This window comes from Maniola hyperantus, chromosome 14 (assembly GCF_902806685.2).
Source record: "Maniola hyperantus chromosome 14, iAphHyp1.2, whole genome shotgun sequence".
NCBI lineage: Eukaryota > Metazoa > Arthropoda > Insecta > Lepidoptera > Nymphalidae > Maniola > Maniola hyperantus.
The window spans coordinates 8,155,324-8,167,420 of NC_048549.1; the positions used below are offsets into that span (position 1 = coordinate 8,155,324).

The 12,097-nt window shown below is 35.8% G+C and overlaps 3 long non-coding RNA genes across 4 annotated transcripts in view; 2 read left to right on the top strand and 1 right to left on the bottom strand.

Annotated features, from left to right (window-relative positions):
- The window catches only part of LOC138403267 (uncharacterized), a 163,080-nt gene that overhangs the window by 147,303 nt on the left and 3,680 nt on the right, over positions 1-12,097 (top strand). The window lies entirely within an intron of this gene.
- Positions 1,002-3,325, bottom strand: LOC117988179 (uncharacterized). The gene is made up of 2 exons (XR_011237515.1): positions 3,106-3,325; positions 1,002-2,164 (listed from the first exon to the last, which is right to left on the bottom strand). It is a non-coding gene; the product is annotated as an uncharacterized lncRNA (long non-coding RNA).
- On the top strand, positions 1,455-3,455 carry LOC117988175 (uncharacterized). Of its 2 annotated transcripts, XR_011237514.1 has the most exons (3): positions 1,455-1,594; positions 2,194-2,970; positions 3,325-3,455. It is a non-coding gene; the product is annotated as an uncharacterized lncRNA (long non-coding RNA). The 2 variants fall into 2 exon arrangements; XR_011237513.1 differs by lacking the exon at positions 3,325-3,455 and having other exon boundaries at positions 2,194-3,104.

A 12,097-nucleotide genomic window follows, 5' to 3' on the forward strand; every position in this document is an offset into this window, starting at 1 on the left:
AAACGGATGGATGAAGCAGATATTATGATATTTAATGCGTGAATAATAAGTGTCATCTAAAAATAATTAATATTGTAAAACAGGCACTGAACTGAGAAGGAGTAAGAGTCTTTCTCTATTGTAGTATATTATAGTATAGTAAGTATATTATTTATTTATTATATTTATTATTTAATAGACACAAAAACCGGCCAAGTACGAGTCAGGCTCGTGCAACGAGGGTTCCGTACTACAGTCGTGTCTTTTCGACATTTTGCACGATAATTCAAAAACTATGATGCCTAAAAATAAATAAAAATCTATTTTTGAATGTACAAATGAAGACCTTTCATATGATACCCCACTTGATATAGTTATCTTACTTCGAAAATTGAAAATACTAATTATTAGTTTATGTCCACAATTTTTTTTGTGTGATGTAACCACAAATTCACGGTTTCCAGATTTTTCCCCGAATGTCTGCTATAAGACCTACCTACCTACCAAATTTTATGATTCTAGGTCAACGGAAAGTACCCTGTAGGTTTCATGACAGACCGACAGACAGACAGACAGACGGACAGACAGACAGACAGACAGACAGACAGACAAACAACAAAGTGATCCTATAAGGGTTCCGTTTTTCCTTTTGAGGTACGGAACCCTAATAAGTTCAACTTCAAGCTCCAAGACACGGATGTGTGTTGGCTCTGCCTAGAAGTAGAACGACTTTACACATCATTTGTTGCTGCCATGCGGTAATGTATAAACATAGTCCTCACCTAGAGAAACAAATTGCACCTGGAGGAGGCGAAAAACATCACGGCCAAGACATTGCTGCAGTACCTACGACCTACGTACCTGGTGGCAATCAGTATTAGACAAACCAAAAACAAACATTGAATTAGAAATTCAATTAGATCATACATAAAAAAGGAGCAAAAAAAAATTTTACCATTTCATGGTATCATTGTTTAGAACTTATTGCATTTTTTACTTATCTAAAAAAATAAGGAAATGTTGTCAGTTTTATGGTCAGTTCACATTATTCCAGTCCAGTAATCCAGCGAGTTAATCCAGTCCAGTGCTGGACTGGATTATATCGTCCACATTATTCCAGTCATTCAAAAGCTGTTAGATCGGTAACACTATAGTGACAATGCTTTCAAGAAAGGAGTTTAGAAATTGTTTTAAAACTGTTCAATTATTACTGTTAGAAGAAGTAACTGATGTAGTTGAAGAAGAACTAAAAAGAAAAAAGCGGATTTGGGTGAGAAACTGGATAAGCGAAAGAAATGTAAAAGGAGGCTCAACAATGCTTTTGCAACAGCTGAAATCAGAAGATGCCTATGAATATAGATTGGCAATGAGAATGACAGCAGAAAATTTTGAGGAGTTGTTATCATTAATTTCAAACAATATTCAACGTAACGATACATTATTAAGAGATGCCATACCTGCAAAATTAAAACTAGAAGTCACTCTATCCTTTTTATCTACTGGAAATAGTTACAGAAGCCTCAGTCATCTGTTTCGGTTGCCAAAATCATCTATATCGCAAATCATATCAGAAGTTTGTCAAGAAATAAAAAGGGCATTAAAAGATCACATCAAGGTAACTAATTTTCTTTATTATAATTTCCTCATACTTAACACTATTTCACATTTAAGCTTGATTGAAAGCATTCATAATAATATTGGCGTATTCTGTATCTTCACACAATAAATTAAGTGAATCATCAGTGGCTTGGGTGTCTGTAGTAGATGCTGGACTCATTGAAAATGTATTAGAACTTGGACCAGGCGCTTGTAGTATGTGAGAATAACTCGTATTACTAAATCTCAAATCGTTCAGTCTACATTTTGTTACCACTTTTTGTATTTCTTCTTGGCCTAGGATAGCCTGTTCTGTGGAAAGTTTTCTTAATTGCGTTGCAATGTATTTTCCAAAGATATCAAATTCATCTTCCTCTCTTTCTGAGTTGGAGAAGTCATTTTTGATCTCCTTCATGTTTTTGACAATTGCAGATAACTCTGTTAATCTAGACTTCTTCTTTCGTGGTTCCGGTGCAGAAGTTTCCGGTGTAGGAGTTTCCGGTGTAGGAGTTTCTGGTGTAGGAGTTTCTGGTGCAAAAGCGGAGGGATCGTCATCAGCCCGCACTCTAGATTGAGATTCTGTATTTTCCTGAAAATAAAATTATTATTTTATTACAGGTACCAAGTACGCCACTCGAATGGGGACAAATCGAGAAAGGATTTCGGAATAAGTGGAACTTTCCCCTTTGCTACGGAGCGATTGATGGAAAACATATTAAAATTACGGGCTCCAAGGAGTATGGAAGTGTGAATTTTAATTATAAAAAAGATAATAGCATTGTTTTAATGGCACTTGTAGACCACGATTATTGCTTTACCTATATCAACGTAGGAGCAAATGGAAGTGCATCTGATGGTGGTATTTTCAAAAACTGTTCTATCTATAATCAATTGGAAACTAGCGGCTTTATACCAGAAGGAGGGGTAATTGTAGCTGATGCTGCCTTTCCATTAAAAACATACATGATGAAACCATATCCTGGGCCCAATTTAAGTTTTGAAGAAAAAATATTTAATTACAGATTATCACGTGCCAGACGCATTGTCGAAAATGCTTTTGGAATATTAGCAAACCGATTTCGAGTTTTCGAAAAGGCTATTTCGACAAAGATAGATACTGTGGATCACATTGTATTTGCAGCTTGTTCTCTACACAACTGGTTACGAAAAAAGTCGAGCGCTTATCTAACTACTTGTTCTGTTGACCGCGATGATATTGATACCCACAGTTTGATTGAAGGTATGTGGAGAACTGACGTACGCGGTTTAAACAGTATCACACAGCAAGGCAGTAACCATTCATCGTTAAGTGCAAGAGAGAAAAGAACACAGTATACTAATTATTTTGTGAACGAAGGGAAAGTACCGTGGCAAAATAATATGATTTTTTAAAAAGTAGGTAACTGTAAATTTTATAGTCACTGGTTGTAGACGAAAATTCATTTCAATTTATCATTCATTCTAAATAATCTTAGAATTATATAATTTCATTAATAAATTCTGAATAATTTAATTTCTTAACAAACAAACCTGTACTTTTCTTTTCACCATTGCATTTCTTATAAATGAATTGAACTCGGCGAACCATTTTATCTTCGGCTGGTAAACATCACCACTAGCACCAGAAGTGGAGGATTTTTTAATCTTGTCCAGTTCAAGGTAGTATGTAGATCGCATACTTTTTATTTTATTTTTTACATCTTCTACAGTAAAACCTTCTATTTGCATACCCTCACAAATTTTTTGCAGGGCGGATTGGCGCATGCCTTTGTGTTTATAAAATTCTGAAGTGATATCCCACAGACACACATGTTCTCTATACAAAGAAACAAACAGAAGAGTTTGGTTTTCAGTTAATTTCATTGTTAGGAATTAGCTATAGAACTCCACAAAAAACAACAATGCGTGTTCACTGTAAAACGTGTAATCAAGCACTGGATTGGCCGTTCACACTATTCCAGTGGCGCTGGAATGGGCGAGCTGGAATGAAAAATAGACCGTCATTCCAGTCACTGGACTGGATTGATCACTGGAATGGGTACATTCCAGTGCAGGTTCACATTGTTCCAGTAGCATTCCAGCACTGGACTGGAATGCTGGACTGGAATGCTACTGGAATAATGTGAACCGACCATTAGACCATTTTTGTGGCGGATCGAACCTGGACCAGATTTTTGTTTTTCGCAGTTGTTTTATGTTTAGCGGTGGCCAAATATCCGAAATTCTGTGTGACCAATAAAACCTTGGCTGTATAACTTTTGGGTTCTTATTAATTGAAACTTCGCTCGCCTTCAATGTTTTGCAGCTTCGGGCATCCAAGTTTTAATCCGGCCGTTATTACGAAGGATTATGAGTTGGCAGCGTTTTATTTTTACCCAGAGGGAGTCGGGGACCGCGTATTTGTTTTGTTAGTGTTAATGAAACTATTAGAATGAGCAAAACCAGTTGAAATCAGAACGTGCATGCTTGGCGTGTTGACTTCATAGCTGGCCCTAGAAACTATATTAACTGTAATAACAGCATCTTGATTCGCGTGGATTATGTAAATTGTAATACTTGTTAGTGCATTACCTATACTCTATACTCTATACTAATATTATAAATGCGAATGTGTGTCTGTCTGCTAGCTTTTCGCGGCCCAACAGCTTAGCCGATTTTGATGAAATTTGGTACGGAGTTAGCTTACACTCCGGGGCCATAGGCTTTTTTTATCCCGGAAAATCAAAGAGTTCCCACGGGATTTTCAATAAACCTAAATCCACGCGGACGACGTCGCGGGCATCTAGTGTTAAAAAAACCGAACAGAGTCGATAGACTGCTTGGACGAAGAACGTGAAGATACACCTTCATACAGCGACGGACATGTTGCAAATCTCTTGCAATTTCTCATATCAGTGAGTATAAATAAAGGTCAAAACACACACTATACTTTTAGCATCGGCAATCCACGATTTACATTGATGCTACTTCGCGTTTTGATAATAATTTTGAAACTATGATCGAAAGCAATATAAAAATCACGCGTTTTATGCTATTGCATCGATACTAGATCGTAATTTGGAGGTTTTTTCGTCAAAATCGGTTGAACGGTTGAGCCGTGAAAAGCTAGCAGAGAAGTGTCGTTCAACATTGAGCTATAAAGAAAGAAGAAATCATTTAAAAAAATGATATAAGTCAAAGCCTCACTAAATTCCTGCGATATTCGTTCGCTTGCTGCATCTAGTTTTATTTATTTATTCAGATACTTAGCCTTTGACTGCAATCTCACCAACGACAAGGTGGTAAGTGATGATGCAGTCTAAGATGGAAGCGGGCTAACCTCGAAGGGGTACGGCAGTTTTTATTAAACCTATGCCCCTTTGGTTTCTACACGGCGTCGTACCGGAACGCTAAATCGCTTGGCGGCACGGCTTTGCCGGTAGGGTGGTATAACTAGCCACGGCCAAAACCTCCCATCAGACCGCAAGAATCTTACTGCAAGAAGCGATTAAAATGATACCTAATGCAGAGAGTTCAATCGCAACTTTAACTTTCTGAAAAGTGATCAAATCTCCGATCGCCTATGTTTACGTGTGCTTTTGCTCTTATTCCCTGTTATAATAATATGTTTGTATACTAGCACGAAGGATGTCACGGCGAATATATTGCAACTGTACATCAGAGCTTATGACATACAATAATTCACAGCTGTAATGGTGATACCAGTGTGTTCTGTTGGGTGTTTTGGTTAAATCAGAGTTCACATTACAGCGCAGAAGAATATTATATGCGAATTTTAGTTTTAACATTAAATTAGAACATAATAATTATACAGCACTGATATCTTTTATTTTGCTGTTCTAGCGTTCCTACCTAAGTAAAGTATAAAATAAAATAATTTTAACTTTAGCTTAGCAAACTTAGCCCCTACAGCCACTACCATTAGAACTTTCAATGAGTATCTACCTACCTAAGTACATCTAAAAAGTTTAAATTTTAAAATACCTTTGGTTTTGGGTTGTGTATGTGACAATCAAAATATTAAAAAAATACCACGCAAAATGCTGACCGTTTGTTACCTAAAGAGCGGAATCCTACGCAAATCATCAAAGTTTTTGAGATGTGGAAACTCGCACTAGGGTGCACATTCACTTAAAATTACTGATCTCTACTAATACAAGTGCGCTGGACCTGCTGCCATTAACAATCTATTTTTTTTTGAAACAACATTATTTTCGCCATCTTTGCATTATTAGCAGCAGTGAGTGTCATATGAGCGTACTCGTATCTAAATGTTAGTCTTGAGATATCTGTCAACACGAAGACACCGCGCGCCGCCGTAAGTAATTTCACCCTCACCACCTGCAGTGCACTTCGACCGTCCGTTGTACCAGATCCTTCTTTCCACGCACATGCAAGCTGTGTAATAAACTCCCTTCGGCGGTGTTCCCACTAGAATACAACGTGGGGTTATTCAAGGGGCGGACCAACATATTCCTAAAAGCCGGCAACGCATCGGCAGTTCCTCTGGTGCTTCAAATGTTCATGTGCGGCGGTAATCACTTAACATCAGGTGACCCACCTGCTCGTTTGCTCGCTATCTCTATCGCAAAAAAAACATGTGACACAAAGTTTTAATTCTCGGTAATTACGCTCTGTGGCGCGCTACGAATCGGCACAAAAAAGAACTGTTATTTTGTATGGCATTCCTCTTCCAGCGTACTTGTATTTAATTAATATCCAGTGCCTGACATGCAATGACTCATGGCTGTTCAGGCGCCACAACTCTTTGTACTCTAATTTTAATTAGAAACTGGGTCGCGTAATAGATAAATTGTTATTTATCATAAATTGTGTCATGGATGTCGGTCAAACAACAACATTTTAGGAAAAATAATAAATGTGGGAGAGATGAAATACTTATTATTTGAATCCAAATTAAATATCGTAAACAGTGTGATTGACTTATTGAACTAAAAATATTTTTGTTACCTAGGTACCTACCTAATTGGCCCGTGGCACTTTTGGTATGAATATTTTCACTAAAATTAGTAGGTTAGTAAATTATTTTTAAATAACACTGTAAGTACTAGCTACCTGTCCCAAATTATCCAATTAGTGAGGTTATTATAATTTAGTAAACATTTCAGCCTTATCTTAGAATTAAATAGATAGAAGGTCGTTTACACGTTTTCCTACGTGCTTATATTATTCCCTACCTATCTATTTAGAATTACGTTTACTTAAAAATCACATATGTACTTACATAATATTATCTAACTGAAAATAATTTATCGTACACCTCGATATATTTTTCCCACTTTTCATATAGCATTTAAAACAATAAGCTTATTCAAGACTCCAAAGTAAGCGCTTTTACGGAGCAGTCTGTGTTTACATTCAGAGAATGAAAAACTAATGTGTTTTCTGAATATTTATAACCGCCAGTGCTCTGGGATAAATTATGAACTTTTACTTCGTTTAGTATGCTGTAGCTGTGCAAATATTCTTTATGCATTTTATAATAATAGTTGTTAGCAATTAAACATTTAAAAGGTAAATTAAAAATTTGAACTCAGTTCCTTTTAGTTTCTTGTTTTAATATTTTTTTTTAGGTTTCCGTATCCGAAGGATGCCAACGAGATCCTATTACTAAGCCTTCACTCTTCATCCGTCTCTGTCTGTCAGTCTCATGAAATGTAATAGGTACAGAGTTGAAATTTTCACAGAGTGTGTATTTCTATTGCCATTTTAATAACAAACTAGCTGATGCCCGCGACTTCATCCGCGTGGATTTAGGTTTTTTAAAATCCTGTGGGAGTTCTTTGATTTTCCGGGATAAAAAGTAGCATATGTCACTCTCCAGGTCCTTTCCTTAGTAAAGTAGCAAATTACGAACAAGTGGAAGAAAACAATCTTACTGTACACGAGATTAACTAAAGGTCATGTGCCAAAAACACTATATTATCACTACAGTAATTGTAAACATGTGTCAATCAAATATCTCCTCTGTCGTTTGGCCTTTCCCACTTGCTCACACTTGTATGTAGGTACTAGCTTCTGCCCGCCGCTTCGCCCGCGGGGCCTACAGGAAACAAATGACATTTTTTTTCAGAAACAAACATTATAACATCAGGACGCGCACTCTGAACAGCACCGAATAACACATATAACCTTCCAACCCCCATTTCACCCCTTTAGGGGGGGGATTTTCTCATAGTGGTTTCTTAACTGACACCTAACCTCAAGAAAAAACCTACTTTCCAAATTTCAAGTTAATTATAATATCAATAATTAAAACTTACCCATACAAACTTTCATCCCCTATTTGACCACCCTTATGGGTGCATTTGCCAAAAATCCTGAAACACGTGTTCCTTCATTAGTGATCGAAAACCCAAATACCAATTTTCATGCAAATAACTTGAAAATTGACCGACTTTCATACAAACTTCCATCCCCCATTTAACCCACTTAGGGGTGGAATTTCGAAAAATCCTTTCTTAGTGGATAGGTACCTACTCTTCACAAAGAATAGACCCTCCAAATTTCATGTCTTTAGGACCAGCGGTTTTTGAACTGTGCGTTCATATCTATGTCAGTCAGTCAATCAGTCAGTCAGGACTTTGAATTCTATATAATATATAGACTACTTAGTAAAGCTACTTAGGTTATTTATCTACAAATTTTCCACGAGAAACTTCCTTATGCAGCGATGCGATTATTCATCTTACAAACAAGAGGCAATCACTACAAAATATACCTATTACTTACTCGTAAGTACCTATGTCAAGTACCGGCTGAAATTAATAATAATAATAATAACGACAGATTACAGATAGGATTGATTATAAATAATGTTGTTAATTTCGGCCCCAACCATCGATATAAATGACAAGATATGGTCAAGCGAACAAAATTTTTCACGGTTTTGGAACCAAATAAATCAGCGCCACCTTTCAGATACTAATGAACGACCCGTTTGAAATCCAGACGTCACTGAGGTTGCATTGGTGCTAAAGCACCTCTGAGCCGGTGCCATTTTGTTTGTTCAATAGCCCTGTCCATACGAAGTAATATATACCTAAGTCAATGGCCCCAACTCATTAAGTTAATTTTGGAAACTATGTTATTTTTATTTGCTACGACGAAAACATAAAGTATCTACTGGCTGATAATGTTACAAGTGTAAGATTGTTTAAAAACAAATACATATTAGCACCTAGATAGTATCTACCTACATTACTAATATACATAAAGATCATCACTCAGACTTAAAAAAAGTGAGTAGGTAATGCTTATACGTAGGTAATTAGCACCAGTCATAACTCGTCATAATATATTTATTTTTTATTTGTACCTATTTGACATGTTTTATTAGATAAACATAGTTTTATTTTATAAAAACGATTGACTCTTGACAAAATATTTATAAAATTCAGAAAAAGTTCACAAAAACAACGTAAAAAAACATTCCTATTGTTTTGAATTTGGCCTTGCGCTATCATTTACATAATTTGAGGTCAATAATTTTATTGATAAGCCGTCATTTCACGCAGTGAGCAAACGTTCCCGCAGTCTACAAATGAAACTCTAAAAACAACTTACTATCTTAATTCTATAAATAACAAATCATTTGTGGAGTCGTCGTAAGGCGTACCGCACAATAGGTTAAACTTTTTGTCCGAAGCTACCGTTAATAAACATCTATACAAGATTCACCGTTGAACCGCTGTTGATTAACGGTGAAGAAAAATATCGGGAGGAAACCTGCATGCCTGATAGTTCTCCATAATGTTCTAAAGGGTGTGCAAGGTCTACCAATGCTAATGCTCTGTAGTGAGCCGGCGATGGGTTGATCATGACGATATGATACACAAGATTATTTACTATTATTTTAAATATATTAGAATTATCATTATATATATTCACGGTGCATACGGTGCATAGAATAAAAGCAAGAATTAAAACTAAAATTCGGGTGTAAAGGTGCAAAATTGGTTTATCTAAAATATGCATCTCCGAATTTTTTAAGAATGCATCTTTCCAAAAATGTCAGCATTTAAACAACTGCTAATTTATTATTGAATCAGGTAAAATTTCCACTTTTATAGCCCACATGTACTTTTCGTCATATTTAATTATACCAAACTATAATTTAAAGAAGTTTTGAGATTATATTAATACAGGGGGTAATGTGATCCGATTCCGCTATGTAGGTCACGCAGACGAAGTCGCGAACAAAAGCTATTAAAAAATAATGTTGTTTTCGTTTGTAATTTACCTTACATCCTGAGGCCCCCGACGTGTTGTTTTGAACTTAATGTCGTTCAGTTAACATAATTGACAAAGGTTATCGCCTCTATTTATTCAGAGGCATCGACGGACTTGCACTAGACGGAAACGCCAGTTTCTTTTACACTCGGCTGTTGTGAACAAAGCTCAAATTAAAATAAAAAAAATGTGTTTCGTGACAAGTAAAAATGTTCATTGGATAATTTGCTTGTTGGTTTTGTACGGAAGAATTATTAGTGGTGATTCGTTGACTTTAAATTCGGTTTTCAAAGATCTGTGCAGTCGATCGCTTTCAAATTTTTTATTCCATATTTGTACTGGAGGTATTCCAGTGAGCGACTTGCCTTCTTCGAGCCTTTCAAAAGTGAGATCCAAAAGGGCCTCCCTGTTTTATGCGAAGGAACGACACAAGCGTCAAATTGTGGATGAGTGCTGTCTTAGACCGTGCACTGTAGCCCAGTTGGTCGAGTATTGCCCTGAAGATTGGTGAAACAATTGCTGCCTTTTACCGCAAAAATGTTTGATAATATAACAAAGAGAGATAACATTCAACAATCTCATCATCAAAATATGATCTCAATCACTTATAGAAAATATTGAATTTTATAAAAAACAATTGAAAAGCTGTATAAAATATTTTTTGAAAGTAAAGTGAGTACGTATTTGAAGAGAAAAATATGAGTATTATTATGCTGTAGGAACACAGTATAAAGAAGTTACCACTACTAACCTTATGCGGTGGAGTGTGGTAGAACCAAGAAGAGTTGGGCGCAACGCATACCGAGAGAGCTGAGGTGCGGCGACTTTCTTGATAACAACCCGAACTAAGCTTTATTGACTTTGAAATAACGACACGTGACGCGTGGCAAGCCCAGGCGCGTCCAAACGTGGCACGTGTTCTCCGTGTTTTGTTTTCAGTATACCAATTTAACGATATGTTAAAGATATAGCTGAGTTTAGGTAGTTATCAAGAATACTCGACTCCGCTCCGCATCACTAATGGGAGAAGAAAAGTAAGCAGCGTTTTGCGGTGTAAAAACTTATTTTAATATACCTAGTAAATTAAATGTGTAAATTATTTTAATTTATTTATAACTAGCTAAGGATATCAAAAAACTTTCTGCAAGTCTCTATAATTACTGTACAAAGATCAACACATGCGTAAAGATATATATCTACTCGTGTGGTTTCAACTCAATTGGATGAGCGATGAACCAACGTATAGATAACGCTGTTCGTTATCTATACGTTGGTTCATCAGACAGACGGAAGACATCATTATTTTTCATATATTTGTACTAAGTAATTTTAATCTAAGTTAATTGATTGACTGAATAATAATTAAATTGTAAATATTATGTCTTTAAATAATTATTTTATTGTTTATTGTGATAACTAATTATTTTATCATTATAAAGGCTAAAATTATTACTGAATAGGAGATTAATGTAATTATTCTTAATGAGTGTTTAGTGCCAAAATAAAATAAATGATAAAGTAATGGTGCCCGTGACTTCGCCCGCGTGGATTTAAATTAAAAAAAACCAGCCAACTCGAGTCAGACTCGCGCACCGAGGCGAGGGTTCCGTACTACAGTTTTTCGACATTTTGCATGATAAACTAAAAACGATTAAGTATTCATAAAAATAATACTTAAAGTCCGTTTTAGAATTTACAGGTAAATCCCTTTCATATAATAACTCACAAGTCACTTGGTATATTAATCTTGTACTTTGCAAGATGAAATACTAATATTTGTTGATGAACACATTTTAATTTTTTTTGTGATGTAACCACAAATTCACGGTTTTCGGATTTTCCCCCTTACGTGTGCTATAAAAACTACCTACCTGCTCAATTTCATGATTCTAGGTAAACGGAATGTAACCTATAGGTTTCTTGACAGACACAACAGACAAACAGACAACGAAGTGATCCTATAAGGGTGCCTTTTTCCTTTTGGGGTACGGAATCCTAAAACGTAGACTTAAATCCACTTTAATCATTTTGATTTTGGAGTAAAAGCTATAGTCTCTTACTCTCCAGACCCTTAACTATACATAGGTATGTGCAAAAAATCACATCGATCCGTTGTGGCGTGATTGAAAGATAAACCCACTAACAAACACACTTTTGTATTTATTAAGTTCGTAGGATAACCTAAGATATATAATAAAATCTTAGCCATGTTGTAATATATCTAAAGTTTTAATAATTACCTAATATGTCGTCAACCTATTGGTCAAAA